Here is a 16,009-nt window from a genome sequence, read left to right as displayed (position 1 = left end):
CTACTACAGCTTTCTTTTTTATTATCTGTTAGTTTGTTTTCTGTTGTGCTGAAACTTTGTTGCCGCATGCAGGCTTTCTCTAGCTGCAGTGAGCAAGGGCTGTTCTTGGTTGCGGTGCCGGGCTTCATGTTGCTGGTGGCTTCTCTCGTTGCAGAGCTCTGCCTCTGGGACATGTGGAGTCAGTAGCTGTGGTGCCTGGGGCTTAGTTGCTTCACGGCATGTAGGATCTTCCTGAACCAAGGATTGAACCCATGTCCCCTGCATTCATAGGCAGATTCCTATCCACTGCGCCACCAGGGAAGTCCCATATTACAGCTTTCTTTTGATTTGTGTTAGCATGATGTATCTTTCTTCATCTCTACCTTTAAAAATTTCTTATTTAATTGTGGTTAAAAAAAAACCCCACATAACCCAGCACTAACACCTGAACCATTTCTAAGTGTTCAAGTAGTATTAAGTATATTCATTGTTGTGCAGTGGATATTGAAAACTTTCTTCCTGTAAAACTGTAACTCTATACCCATTAAGCAACAACTCCCCACTTTCTTCCCCCCAAGCCGGACAGCCACCATTCTGCTTTCTGTTGCTATGATGTTCACTACTCTAGATGCTTCATTTACATGGACTCATACAGTATTTGGTTTTTTATGACTGGCTTGCTTTACTTAGCATAGTATCTTTCATTCATATTGTAGCATATGTCAAAATATCCTTTTTTAAGCTGAGTAATATTCCATTGTTTGTCAGTACCACAGTTTATCCATTCATCCAGCTCTTGATGCATACTTGGATTGCTTCTACCTCTTAGCTGTCATGCATAATGTTGCTGTCAAAATGGGTGTGCAACTGTCTCTTTAAGATTCTGTTTTTAGTTTTATTGGATACTCAGAAGTGTTTTTGCTAGATCAAGTAGTAATTATATTTTTAATTTTTTGATGAATCACTATACTGTTTTCAATAGTGGCTACACCATCTTACACTCCCACCACCAGAGTTGACAAAGTTTCCAGTTTGTTCACATTATTGTTAATACTTGTTGTTTCCTGTTGTGTTTTGTTTTAATAATAACTACCCTAATGAGTGGGAGGGGATTCCATCCCTTTACTTCTTTCTAATCTATATATTTAAAGTGGGTCTCATGTAGATAGCATATAATTGGGACTCATTACTCTGTCTACCTTTTAATTGGTGTATTTAGGTAATTTACACTTAGTGATTTTTGATGCAGTTGAATCAGTATCAGTCATATTTATAGCTGCTTATTATACATAGCTCTCATTTTTGGTTTCTTTTAAAATTTCCTCTTTTTCTGCCTTCTATGCATTTATCGAGTAAATCATCAGATTCCATTTTCTCTTATTTCTTAGAACTTCAGTTGTACTTCTTTTACAATTTTTTATTACTAGTGGCCCTAGGATTTGCAGTTTGCAATTATACTAATCTAAGTCCACTTTCAAATAACACTATTCTGTGCTTCATGCAACCCCATGGACTGTAGCCTGCCAGACTCCTCTGTCCATGGAATTCTCCAGGCCAGAATAGTGGAGTGGTTGGCCATTCCCTTCTCCAGGGGATCTTCCCAAACCAGGGATTGAACCCAGGTCTCCTACATTCAGGCGGATTATGTACCATCTGAGCCCCAAGGGAAGCCACATGGGTAGTGCAGTTCCCTTATGATAGTGTGTTTCCAGCTCCTCCTCCTCACTCATCCCACTTATATATAAGCTGTAATCATCAAATACATTGTTGTATTATTTTGAATAGTTACTATTAGATTTAAGAATTTTGAAAGTAAAAGATTTTATTTTACTTTCCTTCCTTTCATGTTCTTCCTTTGTATATATAGACCTGAGTTTTCTGACCGTTATCATTTCCCCTCTCTCTGAAGAATTTCTTTTAATACTCCATGCAAGGCAGGTTGGCTGGTGACAGATTCCGTCAGTTTTTGTTTATCTGAGAAACTCCTTATTGCTCCATTTTTAAAGGATAATTTTGCTTGATACAGACCTGTAAGTTGGTGGGTTTTTTTCTTTCACCATTTTAAATATTTTATCTCACTCTATACTTGCTTGCATGGTTTGTGAAGACAAGTTCAGTGTAATTTTTATTATTGTTTCTCCATGGGTAAGGTCTTTTTTGCTTCTGGCTTCTTTCAAAAACTTTTGTCTTTGATTTTCCACACTTTAAATATGATATGCCTAGGTGTAGATTCGGGGGTGAGGGAGTGTTTATTCTGCTTGTGTTTTCTGAGCTTCCTGGATCTGTGGTTTGCCTTGTGATGCTAATACTGGAAAATTCTCAATCATTATTAGTTACAATATTTCTTTTGCTCCTTACTCTCTTTCTGCTATTCCATTACACATATGTTACACCATAGTTGTTTCTTAATTCTTTGAATAGTGTTGTCATTTTCTTTTTTTTCTCTTTGCATTTCAGTTTGGGAAGTTTTTATTGACATATCTTCAAATTCACTGACTCAGTGTCAACTCTACTCTGAGCCCACCAAAGGTATTTTTCATTTCTGTTACAGTGTTTTTGACTTCTAGCATTTTCTTTTTAAAAACATTTTTATTGTTTTTAAAAAAATTTTATTGCAGTAGAGTTGCTTTACAATGTTGTGTTAATCTTCTGGACAGCAAAGTGACTAAATTATTTATATATGTACATATATATGTGTGTGTGTGTATACATTCTTTTTCATGATGGTTCATCACAGAATATAAATATAGTTCTCTATGCTATGCTGTAGGACCTTGATGTTTATCCAGTCTGTGTATGATAGTTTGCATCTACTAATCCCAGACTCCCACTCCATCCCTCTCCTTCTCTTCCTCCCCTTAGCAACCACAGTTCTGTTCTCTATGTCTGTGAGTCTGTTTCTGTTTTATAGGTAAGTTCATTTGTGTCTTTTTTAAAATTCCGCATACGAGTGATATCTTAATGGAACCTGACTTTCTGTGTGTGGCTGACTTAGTATAATCATCTCTAGGTCCATCTGTGTTGCTGCAGATGGCGTCACTGCATTCTCTTTTATGACTGAATAGTATTCCACTATGTATGTGCCACATTTTCTTCATCCATTCACCTGTCAGTGGACATTTGTCCAGTAATATAGGTTGCTTCCATTCCTTGCTTGGTGTAAGCAGTACTGCTGTTAACATTTGTTGCCGTTGCTCAGTGGCCAAGTCATGTCTGACTCTGTCCCACCCCGTGGACAGTAGCACGCTAGGCTCCCCTGTTCTCCGCTGTCTCCTGGAGTTTGCTCAGATTCATGTCCATTGAGCCGGTGATGCTATCTCCACAGCTGAATGTTGTTTCCATTTTGGCCCAGCCACTTCATTCTTTCTGGAGCTGTTAGTAATTGCCCCCCACTCTTCCCAAGAGCATTATTGGACACTTTCTGGCTTGGGGGGCTCATCTTCTGACGTCATAGCATTGTGTTTTTTCATACTGTCCATGGGGTTCTCCAGGTAAGAATACTGTAGTGAATTGCCATTTCCTTCTCCAGCAGACCACGCTTTGTCAGAACTCTTCAATGTGACCCATCTGTCTTGGGTGGCCCTGCAAGGCATGGCTTTTGTCTTCACTGAGTTATGTAAGCCCCTTCACCACAACAAGGCTGTGATCCATGAAGGGGGCTATTAACATAGGGGTGCATTATCTTTTCAGATTATAGTTTTGTCTTGGTATTATATGTCCAGGAATGGGATTGCTGGATCATACAGCAACTCCTATTTTTTATTTTTTGAGGCAAACTCCTCGCTGTTTTCCATAGTGGCTATACCAATTTACATTTGGCTCAGCAGATAAAGAATCCGCCAGCAATACAGGAAACACAGGAGATGTGGGTCAACCCCTGGGTCAGGTAGATCCCCTGGAGTAGGAAGCGGCAACAACCCACTCCAGCATTCTTGTCTGAAAAGTCCTATGGACAGAGGAGCCTGAGAGGCTGTACAGTCCAGAGGTTTGCAGAGTTGGGACACAGCTGAGTGACTAAACAGTATAAGAGGGTTCTCTTTTTCTCCACACCCTCTCCAGCACTTTTGTAGACTATTTTTTTAGTTCTTTTTTCAAAAGATTTCTATTTTATTCACTTATTTACTTTTGATGGTGCTGGGTCTTTGTTGCTGTGCTCAGGCTTTCTCTAGTTCTGGCGAGCCGGGGCTATTCTCGTTTCAATGCACAGGCTTCTCCCTGCGGTGGTTTCTCTCGTTGCTGAGCGTGGGCTCTAAGGTACACGGGCTTTAGTAGTCGCAGCACACGGGCTCAGTGCCTGGAGGCATGTGTGATCTTCCCAGACCAGGGATCGAACCCATGTCCGCTGCATTAGCAGGTTGATTCTTAACCACGGGACCACAGAAGAGCTCCACCCATTTTTTAGTTGGTTTTGTGTGTGTGCGTGTGTGTTGTTACTGACCTATATGAGCTGTTTGTGTATTTTGGACATTGAACCCTTCTTGATCGCATCATTTACAAATATTTTATCCCATGGAAGTAGGTAAAGGCCTTTTAATGTGAGGTTTTCTGTCTGTTTGGCTGTTAGGCTCTCTTTATTTTATTGTAGTGTTGGCAGCTTCAATTTTCTCTAGTGTCCTTGTCTTTGTCTCCCCTCTTTCCTTTGGGTTATCTTTTCATTTTATTTATGGTTTTCTTTGCTGTACAAAGGCTTGTAAGTTTGACTAGGTTCCATTTGTTTATTTTTGCTTTTTTTCTATTGCTTTGGGAAACTGACCTAAGGAAACATTGGTACAATTTATGTTAGAGAATGTTTTGCCTATGGTCTCTTAGAAGGGTTTTATGGTGTCATGTCTTATGTGTAAGTCTTTGAGCCATTTTGAGTTGATTTTTGTGTATGGCATGGTGGTGTGTTCTAATTCCATTGGGTTGTGTGCAGCTGTCCAGCTTTCCCAAAACAGATTGCTGAAAAGACTGTCTTTTCTCCATGGTGTGTTCTTGCCTCCTTTGCTGAAAAGACTGTCCTTTCTCTGTTGTGTAGTTTTGCCTCCTTTGTTGAAGATTAATTGACTAAAGGTGTGTGGGCTCTCTGTTTCTGAGCTCTCTATTCTGTTCCATGATCTGTATGTCTCTTGTGCCAGTGCCACGCTGGTTTGATTACTGTAGCTTTGTAGTATTTTCTGAAGTCTGGGAGGGCTGTGCCTCCTGTTCTTTTTCCTCGGGATTGTTTTGGCAATTCTGGATCTTTTATGTTCCACATAAATTTTAGAATTATTTGTTCTAGTTCTATGAATTGGAATTATGGGTAATTTGATAGGAATCTCATTAAACATATAATTGCTTTGGGTACTGTGGCCACTGGGCTTCCCTGGTGGCGCAGATGGTAAAGAATCTGCCTGCAATGCAGGAGACCCGAGTTCAATCCCTGGGTTGGGAGGATCCCTGGAGAAAGGAATGGCTACCCACTCCAGTATTCTTGACTGGGAAATCTCATGGACAGAGGAGCTTGGTCGACTACAGTCCTTGAGGTTGCAGAGTCAGACATGACTGAGCAACTAAGCAGCAGTATGCATGGCTGTTAAATTTCTAATATGATAATTCTGGAGTCTGATGATGATGCTTGCTTTGTCTCTTCGAATTGTGTTGTTTCTTGCTTTAGCCTGTTTGTAATTTTTTGTTGAAAGCTGCACATGACATATTGGGAAATAGGTAAATAAGGCTTTACTGTCAGATTTTGTCTATTTGAGTGGAAACAGTGGCTGACTTTATTTTTGGGGGAGCTCCAAAATCACTGCAGATGGTGATTGCAGTCATGAAATTAAAAGACGCTTATTCCTTGGAAGGAAAGTTATGATCAACCTAGACAGCATATTAAAAAGTAGAGACATTACTTTGTTAACAAAGGTCCGTCTGGTCAAGGCTATGGTTTTTCAGTGGTCATGTATGGATGTGAGAGTTGGACTGTGAAGAAAGCTGAGCGCCGAAGAATTGATGCTTCTGAACTGTGGTGTTGGAGAAGACTCTTGAGAGTCCCTTGGACAGCAAGCAGATCCAACCAGTCCATCCTAAAGGAGATCAGTCCTGGGTGTTCATTGGAAGGACTGATACTGAAGCTGAAACGGCAGTACTTTGGCCACCTGATGCGAGGAGCTGACTCATTGGAAAAGACCCTGATGCTGGGAGGGATTGGGGGCAGGAGGAGAAGGGGACGACAGAGGATGAGATTGGTTGGATGGCATCACCAACTCAATGGACATGAGTTTGGGTAAACTCCGGGAGTTGGTGATGGACAGGGAGGCCTGGCATGCTGCAGTTCATGGGGTCGCAAAGAGTCGGACCCGACTGAGCAACTGAACTGAACTAGGCTCTGTTTAATGTTTGCTGTAGTTGTAGGTGTTGGGGGCTTCAGTTTCCTCTAGTGTTCTTGTTTTTGTCTCTCCTCTTTCCTTTGGATTTCCCTAGAAACTATCTTTTAAAAAAGTTTTTGGGACTTCCCTGGCAATCTAGTGGTTAAAAATCCATGCTTCCACTGCAGGAGGCATGGGTGTGACCCGTGGTCTGGGAACTAAGATCCCATATGCCATATGGTATGGCCAAAGAAACACAAAAACAATTTTTTGAGATAAAATTCATATACAGTTCACCCATTTTAAGTGTGCAATTCAGTTATTTTTTTATATATTCACAGATATAGCAACCATCACCACAATCAACATTAGAACATTTTCATCACAGAGAAATCTGACTCCATTCCCTGTCACCCACCTGATACCACACTCCCAGCCTCAACTAATCACTAATTTTCTTTCTGTCTCTATATAGGTCCCCTTCCTGGAAGTTTCGTATGAATAGAATCATGTACTATGTGGTCTTCTGTGACTAAGCTCTTTCACTTAGGAAAATGTTTTCAAGGTTCATCCATACTGTCACAAGTATCAGTACTTTATTCATTTTTTGGCCAAAAAACCTTTTGTCAAATGTATCCATTTGTCAGTTAATGGGCGTTTGGGTGGTTAAAGCTGCTGTAATTTGTGTACAAGTTTTTGTGTGAACATGTTTCATTACACTCAAGTATGTAACTCGGAATGGGATTGGTTTAACTTTTTAAAAAATAGCCAAACTGTTGTCCAAAGTGGCCATGCACTTCGCTCTGCATCTTCATCAGCAGTTCGTATTGTCTGGTTTTTAAATTTTGACTTATTCTCGTAGGGGTGTGCTTGCAGTGGATCTAGCGCTACACACTGTTGGAAAAGACCTTGAACCTCTTTCATGTGCTTATTTATCGTCAGTATGTCTTATCTGGTGAGATACCCGTTCAGATCTTTCGCTTGTTTTTAAATTGGGTTGCTTACTGAGTTTTAGAAGTTCTTTCTGTGTTCTTGGCATGTTCAGGATATAAGCCTGGTATCAGATGTGTGGTTTGGAAGTATTTTCTCTCATGCTGGGACTCTTCATTCTTTCTAGTCTCTTTCAAATTGTGGAAGTTCTTAATTTTTTCCAAAGTACAACTTTAAAAAAAATTTATTTATTTTTGGCTGCAGTGGGTCTTTGTTGTGGCAAGAAAGGGCTAGTCTTCGTTTTAGTAGGTGGGCTTCTCCTTGCGGCGGCTTCTCGTTGGAGGACACAGGCTCCCGGGCCGCTGTCTTCAGCAGCTGCAGCTCTCGGGCTCTAGAAGGTGCTCTCAGAAGTTGTGCTGCGTAACTTAGCTGCTCCAAGGCACCTGGGATCTTCCCACACCAGGGATCAGACCTGTGTCCCCTGCACTGGCAGGCAGACTCCCAACCACTGGACCACTAGGGAAGTTCAACTTATTTTTTCTTCTGTGGATCATGCTTTTGATATCATTTCTAAGAACTCTTCACTCAACCCAATATCACAGAATTTTTCTCTGATGTTTTCTGTTTCTACAGAAGTTAAGCCAGCTTTAGGTTTATCATGTTTGTCCATCATTAACTTTGAATTAAATTTTGCACAAGACCTAAGGTATGTGTGGAGTTGTGAGGATTTTTTTTTTTTTAGCATATGGATACAACTTTAGAAAAGATTACCTTCTCCACTGAATTGCTTTAGCACCGTTGTAGAAAATCAATCAGTAATTTGTGTTATTATATAGAATTTTAGTGTCATTTTTTGTAGGCAATCAATTCTGTTCCAGTAATTTGTCTTTATGCCAGTACTACACTCTATTGATGACATTTACAGTAAGCTTTAAAATCTGGCAGTTTAAGTCTTCTGTTTCCTTTTTCATAGTTGTTTTTTATTGTTGTGGTTCTTTTGCCTTTCTAAATTTTATTTTGGCTGTGCTGGGTCTTTGTTACTGCACGCAAGCTTTTTTGTAGTTGTGGGGGGCACTCTCTAGTTGTGGGGGCTGCTCTCTAGTTGTGGGGGCACTCTCTAGTTGTGGGGGGCACTCTCTAGTTATGGGGGCTCTAGTTGTGGGGGGCCGCTCTAGTTGTGGGGGGCACTCTAGTTGTTTGGGCTGCTCTCTAGTTGTGGGGGACACTCTCTAGTTGTCGGGGCTGCTCTCTAGTTGTGGGGGGCACTCTCGTTATGGGGGCTGCTCTCTAGTTGTGGGGGGCACTCTCTAGTTGTGGGGGCACTCTCTAGTTGTGGGGGCACTCTCTAGTTGTGGGGGGCACTGTCTAGTTGTGGGGGCACTCTAGTTGTGGGGGGCACTCTCTAGTTGTGGGGGCTGCTCTCTAGTTGTGGGGGGCACTCTAGTTGTGGGGGCACTCTCTAGTTGTGGGGGGCACTCTCTAGGTGTGGGGGGCCGCTCTAGTTGTGGGGGGCACTCTAGTTGTTTGGGCTGCTCTCTAGTTGTGGGGGACACTCTCTAGTTGTGGGGGCTGCTCTCTAGTTGTGGGGGGCACTCTAGTTGTGGGGGCCGCTCTAGTTGTGGGGGGCACTCTAGTTGTTTGGGCTGCTCTCTAGTTGTGGGGGGCACTCTCTAGTTGTGGGGGCCTTGCTCTCTAGTTGTGGGGGCACTCTCTAGTTGTGGGGGCACTCTCTAGTTGTGGGGGGCAGCTCTCTAGTTGTGGGGGGCCGCTCTCTAGTTGTGGGGGCGGGCTGCACTCTAGTTGTTTGGGCTGCTCTCTAGTTGTGGGGGGCACTCTCTAGTTGTGGGGGCACTCTCTAGTTGTGGGGGCCGCTCTCTAGTTGTGGGGGCCGCTCTAGTTGTGGGGGGCACTCTAGTTGTTTGGGCTGCTCTCTAGTTGTGGGGGGCACTCTCTAGTTGTGGGGGCACTCTCTAGTTGTGGGGGCCGCTCTCTAGTTGTGGGGGGCACTCTCTAGTTATGGGGGCACTCTCTAGTTGTGGGGGGCACTCTAGTTGTTTGGGCTGCTCTCTAGTTGTGGGGGGCACTCTCTAGTTGTGGGGGCACTCTAGTTGTGGGGGGCACTCTCTAGTTGTGGGGGCACTCTAGTTGTGGGGGGCACTCTCTAGTTGTGGGGGCTGCTCTCTAGTTGTGGGGGGCTGCTCTCTAGTTGTGGGGGCCGCTCTCTAGTTGTGGGGGCCGCTCTCTAGATGCGGTGCTTGGGCTTCTCCTTGCAGTGGCTTCTCTCGTTGAGGAGCACGGGCTCTAGGCACACAGGCTTCAGGAGCTGTGGCTCATGGCCGTAGTTGCTCCACGTCATGTGGGATCTTTCCAGACCAGGGATGGAACCCCTGTGGCTCCTGCATTAGCAGGTGAATTCCTTACCACTGAGCCTCCAGGGACACCCTCCTTTGCCTTTCTATATAAATTTTAGAATCAGTTTTATTTCTGCAAAATGTTCTCCTGGAATTTTGATTGGAACTGCTTTGTGCCTATAGACCTATATGGAGAAAACTGCAGTCTTAACAGTTTTGAATCCATGAATGTAATGTTTATCTCTCTTTTTAAAGATCTTTTTTATTTCTTTCATGAGCATTTTGTAGTTTTCAGCACACAAACCTTTTAAAATATTTTCTAAGACTTGTTTTATGGACTTCAGTGCTATTATATAAATGTTTAAAATTTTCAGTTTCCAATATTTTATTGCCAAATGTATAGAAATACATTTTAATTTTTGTATGTTGACTTTGTATCCTGAGAACTTCCTAAACTCAATTCTAGTAGCTTTTCTTGTAGATTGTTTGGAATTTTCTACATAGACAATCATTGTAAATCAAAAGTTGTGTATCTTATTTTCTGATGTGTGTACTTTTTTTTTTATTGCCATATTACACAAGGATGGGCCTCAAACATATTTTTGATCTATCTTTATGCCAATACTACACTCTCTTCAATAGGAGTGGAGAAAATGAACACTGTATATATGATTTTAATTTTTTAAAAATTTGCTGGGACTTGCATTATGACTCAGCATATGGTCAGTTTTGGTGAATGTTGCACATAAGCTTCCAAAGAATGTATTCTACAGTTATGTCAGTTGTCATGTTTGTTCACTGTATTATTCAAATTACTTATACACTGTTGCCTTTTTTGGGAGTGGGAAGGTCTGCTTATTCTACTGAAGGAGGTGCATTAAGATCTCTAATATTCCCTGTCCATTTCCTTTTAAGTTGTTGTCTATTTGTTCTTTATGGATTTTGAGGTGTATATCAATTTGGAGTTGTTAAAACTTCCTGGTTAACTGAAATCACTTTATCATTATGAGATACCCCTCTTTACTCCAAATAATAGTTTCTGCCTCCAGGTCTACTTCTGAAGTTAATGTAACTATATCAGCTGTTGGCCTAGGTATCCTCCCTCCTCACTGGTTTTTAAGCTTCTCCCATTGCATTTGATTCAGTTGCTCAGTTGTGTCCAACTCTTTGTAACCCCATGGACTACAGCACACCAGGCTTCCCTGTCCATCACCAACTCTGGGAGCTTACTCAAACTCACGTCCATTGAGTCAGTGATGGCATCCAACCATCTCATCCTCTGTCATTCCCTTCTCCTGACTTCAATCTTTCCCAGCATCAGGGTCTTTTCCAATGAGTCAGTTCTTCGCATCAGGTGGCCAAAGTATTGGAGTTTCAGTTTCCGCATCAGTCCTTCCAGTGAATATTCAGGACTGATATCCTTTAGGATTGACTAGTTGGTTCTCCTTGCAGTCTAAGGGACTCTCAAGAGTCTTCTCCAGCACCACAGTTCAAAAGCATCAATTCTTTAGTGCTCAGCTTTCTTCACAGTCCAACTCTCACATCCATACATGACCACTGGAAAAACCATAGCTTTGACTAGATGGACCTTTGTTGACAAAGTAATATCTCTGATTTTTAATATGCTGTCTAGGTTGGTCATAACTTTCCTTCCAAGGAATAAGCATCTTTTAATTTCATGGCTGCAATCACCATCTGCAGTGATTTTGGAGCCCCCAAAATAAAGTGTGTGACTGTTTCCATTTTTTCCCCATCTATATGCCATGAAGTGATGGGACCGGATGCCATGATCTTAGTTTTCTGAATGTTGAACTCCAAGCCAACTTTTTCCCTCTCCTCTTTCACTTTCATCAAGAGGCTCTTTAGTTCTTCTTCACTTTCTGCCATAAGGGTGGTGTTATCTGCATATCTGAGGTTATTGATATTTCTTCCAGCAATCATGATTCCAGTTTGTGCTTCATCCGGCCCAGCATTTCGCATGATGTACTCTGCATATAAGTTAAATAAGCAGGGTGACAGTATACAGTCTTGACATACTCCTTTCCTGATTTGGAACCTATCTGTTGTTCCATTTCCAGTTCTTATTGTTGCTTCTTGACCTGCATACGGATTTCTCAGGAGGCAGGAAGGTGATCTGATATTCCCATCTCTTGAAGAATTTTCCACAGTTTGTGGTGATCCACATAATTAGAGGCTTTGGCATAGTCAATAAAGCAGAAGTAGATGTTTTTCTGGAACTCTCTTGCTTTTTCGATGATACAATTGATGTTGGCAATTTGATCTCTGGCTCCTCTGCCTTTTCTGAATCCATCTTGAACATCTGGAAATTCACGGTTCACTTACTGTTGAAGCCTGGCTTGGAGAATTTTGAGCATTACTTTGCTAGTGTGTGAGATGAGTGAAATTGTGTGGCAGTTTGAACATTCTTTGGCATTGCCTTTCTTTGGGATTGGAATGAAAACTGACCTTTTCCAGTCCCGTGGCCACTCTTGAGTTTTCCAAATTTGCTGGCATATTGAGTGCAGCACTTTCACAGCATCATTTTTTAGGATTTGAAATAGCTCAGCTGGAATTCTATGATCTCCACTAGCTTTATTCAGTGATGCTTCCCACTTGACTGCATTCCAGGATGTCTGGCTTTAGGTGAGCGATCACACCGTTGTGGTTAATCTGGGTCGTGAAGATCTTTATTGTATTGTTCTGTGTATTCTTGCCAACTCTTCTTAATATTTTCTGCTTCTGTTAGGTCCATACTATTTCTGTCCTTTATTGTGCCCATCTTTGCATGAAATGTTTCCTTGGTATCTCTGATTTTCTTGAAGAGATCTCTAGTCTTTCCCATTCTATTGTTTTCCTCTCTTTCTTTGTGTTGATCAGTTAGGAAGGCTATCTTATCTCTCCTTGCTATTCTTTGGAACTCTGCATTCAAATGGGTATATCTTTTCCTTTGTTTTTCGCTTCTCTTCTTTTCTCAGCTATTTGTAAGACCTCCTCAGACTACCATTTTGCCTTTTTGCATTTCTTTTTCTTGGGGTTGGTATTGATCCCTGCTTCCTGTAAAATGTCACAAACCTCGGTCCATAGTTCTTCAGGCCCTCTGTCTATTAGATCTAATCCATTGAATCTGTCTGCCACTCCCACTGTATAATCGTAAGGGATTTGATTTAGGTTATACCTGAATGGTCTAGTGGTTTTCCCTACTTTCTTAAATTTAAGTCTGAATTTGGCAATAAGGAATTCATGATCTGAGCCACAGTCAGCTCCTGGTCTTGTTTTTGCTGACTGTATAGAACTTCTCCATCTTTGACTGCAAAGAATATAATCAGTCTTTTTTTGGTATTGACCATGGTGATGTCCATGTTTAGAGTCTTCTCTTGTGTTGTTGGAAGAGGGCTTTGCTATGACCAGTGCGTTCTCTTGGCAAAACTCTATTAGCCTTTGCCCTGCTTCATTTTGTGCTCCAAGGTCAAATTTACCTGTTACTCCAGGTATCTCTTGAGTTCCTATTTTTGCATTCCAGTCCCCTATAATGAAAAGGACATCTTTTTTGTGTGTTAGTTCCAGAATGTCTTGTAGGTCTTCACAGAACCGTTCAGCTTCTTCAGCATGACTGGTTGGGGCATAGACTTGGATATTGTTGAATGGTTTGCCTTGGGAACGAACAAACATCATTCTGTCGTTTTTGTGATTGCATCCAGGATGATTGCATCCAGGTACTGCATTTCGGACTCTTTTGTTGAGTATGAGGGCTACTCCATTTCCTCTAAGGGATTTTTGCCCACAGTAGTAGATATAATGGTTCTCTGAGTTAAATTCACCCATTCCAGTCCATTTTAGTTTACTGACTCCCAAAATGTCGATGTTCACTCTCCCGTTTGATGTCATCTCCTGTTTGATCATTTCCAATTTACCTTGATTCATGGACCTAACATTCCAGGTTCCTATGCAGTATTGTTCTTTAGAGCATTGGACTTTACTTCCATCACCAGAGTAGGACATAATCAATGTGTTGTTCATATGAATGTCACTCAGTTTTTTATTTTTCAAATGTGAAATAATAATATATGTGATTTATTTGTATATATCAAATAAGTGTTTCATTTTTGCCTGTTTTTAGTATATATAAATAGACTCAACTATACATATTATATGCATTCAACCTCAAATTTTTGAGACTTATCCATGTTTTATTATACTCATTTATTTTTCCCTGTTATATAGTACTTCACTATATAAATAATACTGCAGGAGATCTCATTCAGTCCCACACATGTCTTACAAATACTGTCTTCCCTAAATTTATATTTCCAGGTTGACCTTTAAGTCAGCGTCTCTACTTTGATATAAGGATCTCAGTTTAACAACCAAAAGATAATTCTTGATTTCCTACTCTCCCCTTTCCCAATCTGTTCCTTTTTCAGTGTTCCATATCTCCTCATGACACCATTTACCCAGCTCTGCAAGAGCCAAAATGGAGATGGAGACATAGTTGGGTTTTTTTCTTCCCCCAGATCTGTTTTGTATTATTTGCAGTAACATCAAACCATCCATTTACAAATTTTCTGGTCTGCAAGCAGCTGGAATGAACTAGGCTTTTCTTTGGGATCATGTTGTTTGCGTCCACTTTGGTGAATAAAGAGAAAAGAACCACCCAGCCGCCGGAACAGAGGGCAGCACACGGGTCCCAGCCGGAACGCAGCAGGAGCATGCCACACCTGAACACGCAGTGCGGGGACGAGGCCAGCTGCTCTTCATTTGTTTCCAGAGCACATTCATGTCAAAGAGTGAACAGGCTGTCATCACAAGTCAAATGTATTATAATCGCTGAGACCTTCAGCCTGAGAAACAAATCTTTGTTTTTCTAAATACTTTACTCTGAAATAAATTTACCAACAAATCCCACAGATTTAGTACAAACAGTACAAATCATATTTGCTTCCCTCTTTTCCTTTCTTCAAACACCAAATAAAATGCAGGTGAAGATGAAACATGACTGGAAACTGATCTACAGTAACTGATTTAAATTGAGGCTTACACTAACTTTAAAAAGAATCTAAAAAATTATGGTTAATGTGAATCTACTTAAAGCATTTGGGTACTGCTTTTCAAGTAAGTAACTGTCCTACTTCTAGAACGGGTCTCAGTGGGGTGAATGGATTGTTAAGAATTAACCTTTCCGATTAATCTCAAAAATATACAAGCAACTCCTCCAGCTCAACTCCAGAAAAATAAATGACCCAATCAAAAAATGGGCCAAAGAACTCAACAGACATTTCTCCAAGGAAGACATACAGATGGCTAACAAACACATGAAAAGATGCTCAACATCACTCATTATCAGAGAAATGCAAATCAAAACCACAATGAGGTACCATTATATGCCAGTCAGGATGGCTGCTATCCAAAAGTCTACAAGCAATAAATGCTGGAGAGGGTGTGGAGAAAAGGGAACCCTCTTACACTGTTGGTGGGAATGCAAATTAGTACAGCCACTATGGAAAACAGTGTGGAGATTTCTTAAAAAGCTGGAAATAGAACTGCCATATGACCCAGCAATCCCACTTCTGGGCATACACACCAAGGAAACCAGATCTGAAAGAGACACGTGCATCCCAATGTTCATCGCAGCACTGTTTATAATAGCCAGGACATGGAAGCAACCCAGATGCCCATCAGCAGACGAATGGATGAGGAAGCTGTGCTACATATACACCATGGAATATTACTCAGCCATTAAAAAGAATTCATTTGAATCAGTTCTAATGAGATGGATGAAACTGGAGCCCATTATACAGAGTGAAGTAAGCCAGAAAGATAAAGACCATTACAGTATACTAACACATATATATGGACTTTAGAAAGATGGTAACGATAACCCTATATGCAAAACAGAAAAAGAGACTCAGATGTATCGAACAGACTTGTGGACTCTGGGAGAAGGCGAGGGTGGGATGTTTCAAGAGAACAGCATTGAAACATGTATATTATCTAGGGTGAAACAGATCACCAGCCCAGGTTGGGTGCATGAGACAAGTGCTCGGGCCTGGTGCACTGGGAAGACCCAGAGGGATCGGGTGGAGAGGGAGGTGGGAGGGGGGACCGGGATGGGGAATACATGTAAATCCATGGCTAATTCATTTCAATGTATGACAAAAACTACTGTAATGATGTAAAGTAATTAGCCTCCAACTAATAAAAATGAAAAAAAAAAAAAAAAAAGAATTAACCTTTCCAAGGACTTCCCTGGTGGCCCCATGGCTAAGACTCTGTGTTCCCAGTGCCAGTGGCCTGGGTTTCATCCCTGGTCAGGGAACTAAATCCCACATGCCACAACCGAGAATTCGAAGGCTGCAACAAAGACCCAACACAACCAAATAAATGAATGTTAAACAAACAAACAAAAAATCTTTCCAAAACCCACAAGGC

At 41.4% G+C, this 16,009-nt stretch overlaps 1 long non-coding RNA gene across 1 annotated transcript in view; it reads left to right on the top strand.

Moving 5' to 3' along the window:
• The window catches only part of LOC139036043 (uncharacterized), a 31,945-nt gene extending 17,460 nt beyond the window's left edge, over positions 1 to 14,485 (top strand). Inside the window, exons 2-3 of the long non-coding RNA XR_011488741.1 lie at positions 2,437 to 2,508; positions 14,005 to 14,485. This is a non-coding gene — a long non-coding RNA (uncharacterized lncRNA). The remainder of the gene's footprint in view (positions 1 to 2,436; positions 2,509 to 14,004) is intronic.
• Positions 14,486 to 16,009: the final 1,524 nt, after the last annotated feature.

This window comes from Odocoileus virginianus, chromosome 7 (genome assembly GCF_023699985.2).
Source record: "Odocoileus virginianus isolate 20LAN1187 ecotype Illinois chromosome 7, Ovbor_1.2, whole genome shotgun sequence".
Classification (NCBI taxonomy): Eukaryota; Metazoa; Chordata; class Mammalia; order Artiodactyla; family Cervidae; genus Odocoileus; species Odocoileus virginianus.
This window is presented reverse-complemented; position numbering and strand designations above follow the sequence as displayed.